A 4,009-nucleotide genomic window follows, 5' to 3' on the forward strand; every position below is an offset into this window, starting at 1 on the left:
CAGGAGCAGGCAAGGCCTCTGCAGTGCTTGCTGGGATCTTCAAGGTCCAAGCAAGTGAGCAAGGGTTTAACCTCCGAGTGTCAGGTGAAGCAGCTTTTGCTTTACTTCTGCTAAGAATGTTTTATTCCAGGGAGGTAAAGGAAGAGATGTGATGTGTGCTCTTCATTCCTGCCATGAATATTTCATTCTGTGTGGCAGGGGCAGAGCCAGAAGCAGCACAGCTCTTGCTCTGTTTTCCCTGTGAACATTTAAGTGAAGGCTAAGCAATCTTGTATTGCTTAGCAGATAATAACGGGGGTTAGCGAGCGGTAGGATAGGGTTAAATTATAAGTTAGGAGGGAAAGGGGAGGGGGAGAAAGTAAAGCTAAGGGGCCAATGAAAAGGAAGTATTTTGAATTGAGGAGCTGGGATTGGTTGGGGTAATAGTTAGTTAGGGCAGAGAGCCCTTTCGTGCCTCAGTTGGGTGCGAGAGGGCTGAGGGAGCAGGCTGGAATAATTTCCCTCCTCCCTCCCTTATGGTAGAATCATTGGATGTTATTCAATGTGTGTTGTCTTTATTGATTGTCACAGTGGCGGGTAACCCCAGCCCAATATGGTTGATTTTGTTATGTGTTGTTAAAAGGCATTGGGGGGGGGGGGAGGTATCTCGTGTAGCGTGGGGCTGCTACATGAGGTGGCCAATGAGCAAGAGGGGGGCCGAAGCTCAGAGGCCGGGGTACTTACCCACGCTGGTGTGAGGCGGGGTAAGGAAATGGACTCTATGGGTGTAGCTCTACCACTGGGTCGAGGTGGGGAGCAAGTTGTTAAGAAGGGGATAAAAGGGCAGGGGGGTGTATATGTTGAAAGTGTATTAAGTGTTAGGGGCTCGGGTCATGTTATAATAAACTGCGGCCTTTATTTAACCAAAACAAACATTGTGTGGGATTATAAAGGGGGAGGGGAAGCAATTGAAAGCGAGTCTTGCCTCTCCCAGTTTTTCTTGGGGTGGGAGGCTGCAGGAAGGAGCCAAGGATGAGGCAGGAGCTCTCGTGCCACTCTCCAGGCCTTATGAATATTTCATTCAAGGACAAGGTGGGGAGATGAACCAAAGCTGTGGCAGCCGATCATGCTTGCTCCTGCCTTGAACATTTGATTATGGGGGGAGGAGGGAGTCAGAGACACGGAGCAAAAGCTCCCTCCATGAACCTCTGGTTTGGGGCTCTGGCAGTGGCTGCCTGGGACTGAGCTGTGGGTCTCATCTGGGTCTGGATGTTTCCCAGCCTTGACCTAAATAATCAAAGTATGCAAGGTCTGGCTAATCCCATCTGAATTTTAACCTGAGGTGATAAGGAATGCAAAAGTACACATCTAGATTTGCTTTGTTTATTGCCCCCTCAAAAATACCCCTGCCTGCTTTTTGTGAGGGCACGGTGTTAAAGGAAAGCTCTGCATATAGTTTTAAACCCCCTGTCCGAACTCCATACCAGAAATATGCCTTGTTATATGCTCCTACCTTTACTTGTGTAGAGGATGGACAGTAATCAAACAGCCTATTTCTGTGGATAAAAGAGCGCTTTACCCCAGAAATGGCTTTCATTATTGTCCTCCCTGTATATAATGGTGATGTGCATTCAGCCTTGCACATCTTAAAGTCTAAACCTTTCTTTAACAGACGAAGACAAGCCTGCATCAAAAATGACCGAGCGATTGGGAGTCAGGATAGAGGTGGGTATGTTTTTTAGATTAAGGGACAGGCCCTTCAGTAAGGTTAGATCCTCTGGAACTGCTCAGGCTAAGTTTTCAGGAGGCTCCTCAGTGCTGAACTGGCTAAGCTAAATTCCCTGTACATACCCGGATCAGTCCAGACTCCTGGGTTTTGCCCCCCCCCCCCCCCCCTTCTAGCAGTTGGAGGCAGAAGTTTATCAAACAAACCTATGCCTTATCTAGGCTGGTGCCACCTACAGTCTGGCGGTATTCTTCTGTCTCCTAGTAGGTGGAGGAGGTGCAAAACCTACAGTCTGTGCTGAGGCCTAGTTTTTCAGTTCTAGATAGTATTGTTAGCTGGGTAAAGAGAAGGATAAAGTTAGAATAAGGTATAGGAGCGCAGTGGTTTGCCTGCAGGTCCAGTCTCCCTCCTCCCAGGGGGTTGTGAGGTCCGGAGGGGGACCATCCCCCCTGGTTTCCGAGGCCGCTGAGTTGTGGGGTGCTTTGCCCTCCTGCCAGCGTGAATTTGTGACTGGGGGTGATACCGGGGAGCCCGGCTCACTCCCCCCAGTAGGTCCAGGACCCGGAGACTATTGGGCGAGTATATTTTAGAGATGTGCTTCATTGTTCGCCCGAAGTAGGAAATTGGCCGAAATTTCCTACTTCGGGTTTTTTTCAGAGGCCCGAAACCCGAAAAGAATTTTCCCTGACTTTCGGGGAAATTTCGGTTTTCGGGTTTGCCTGGGGGAGGGGCACACATTTTTTTTTTTTTTTTATTAAAACCCACCCAAACCACCCCAAACATTTACCTTAACTATAGTTCACCACCACCCCCCCATCCCGATCCCTCCCCAAGACTTACAAAGTAGATCCCTGGTGGTCCAGCGGGGTCCCGGGATCCATTTGCCCTCCTCCGTGCCCATGTTTCTGCAGCCGTGCTCTTTAAAATGGTGACGCGCAGCCTCTGAACACCATGTCACAGGGGCTACCGGCGCCATTGGTCAGCCCCTGTCACATGGGCATCGGCGCCATCTTGTGCTCCTGTCATGTGACTGGAGCTGACCAATGGCGCCGAAAGCCTCTGTGACATAATATGGGCAAAGGCTATCGGCGCCATTTTGATTACAGGCAGCCGACAACGAAATGGCTCCCGGACCCCCCCTGGACCCCCAGAGATTATTGGCAAGCCTTGGGGGGGTCAGGAGCCCCCCTTCTGACCCCCCCAAGGCTTGCCAATAATCTCTGGGGGTCCAGCGGGGGTCCGGGAGCCATTTCGTTGTCGGCTGCCAGTAATCAAAATGGCGCCGATAGCCTTTGCCCATATTATGTCACAGAGGCTTTCGGCGCCATTGGTCAGCTCCAGTCACATGACAGGAGCACAAGATGGCGCCGATGGCCATGTGACAGGGGCTGACCAATGGCGCCGGTAGCCCCTGTGACATGGTGTTCAGAGGCTGCGCGTCACCATTTTAAAGAGCACGGCTGCAGAAACATGGGCACGGAGGAGGGCAAATGGATCCCGGGACCCCGCTGGACCACCAGGGATCCACTTTGTAAGTCTTGGGGAGGGATCGGGATGGGGGGGGGGGTGGTAGTGATAGATATGTAAAAAAAGAATTTTAAATGCTTGGGGTGTTTTTTTTTAAAGATTCCTTTGCCATTTCGTTTTTTGGCCCGGTTTCGGGTTTCCTCATTTCGTTTTTTCGAAAAACGAGACGAGGAAACCCGAAATTTACCACGAAGTATCCGAGTCAAAAAACGACCCGGCAGGAAAAAACGAAGCACATCTCTAGTATATTTAAAAAAAAAAAAAAAGTTAAAATTTTTTTTGTGTGTGTTCTGTCGGGGCTTCATTCTCCTTCCCTTCCGGTCGCATTTGGGTGCTTGCGCGCCATTTTCACCACCTTCCGAGCGATTTTCAGGGGTTTTTTTGCTGCAGCGTGCCACATCGGGCCGCTTGTAGGGCCTGCGGCACCGCGCGGGCGCAACTGTCCTGGGACAATTTGTGTTCCGATTGCCTCTCCGGAGGCAAGGGGGTCTCTGCGGCCACGGGCAGGGACCTGGTGAGGGTCCAAACAGTGACCGGAGCATTTGGGGACTTACATTCTTCAGGTGCCGACCCGTTCCCGTGGGAACGCCCCAAGGCGCCAGCGGCACGGGGGGAGGACGAGCCTCCACCGTGATTGTCACCACAACGCAGAGTCCCTAAGGGGGACAGACCTGCGAGACCCAGCTGTGCTGCCAATCCAGAGGTCCCTGAGGGGGATCAGACAGATTTGTCTTCAGACTCTTCTTTTTCGTCTGATTTCGTGTTGCTTATGCATAA

The sequence above is a fragment of the Rhinatrema bivittatum genome, chromosome 6 (assembly GCF_901001135.1).
Source record: "Rhinatrema bivittatum chromosome 6, aRhiBiv1.1, whole genome shotgun sequence".
NCBI classification, from domain to species: Eukaryota; Metazoa; Chordata; class Amphibia; order Gymnophiona; family Rhinatrematidae; genus Rhinatrema; species Rhinatrema bivittatum.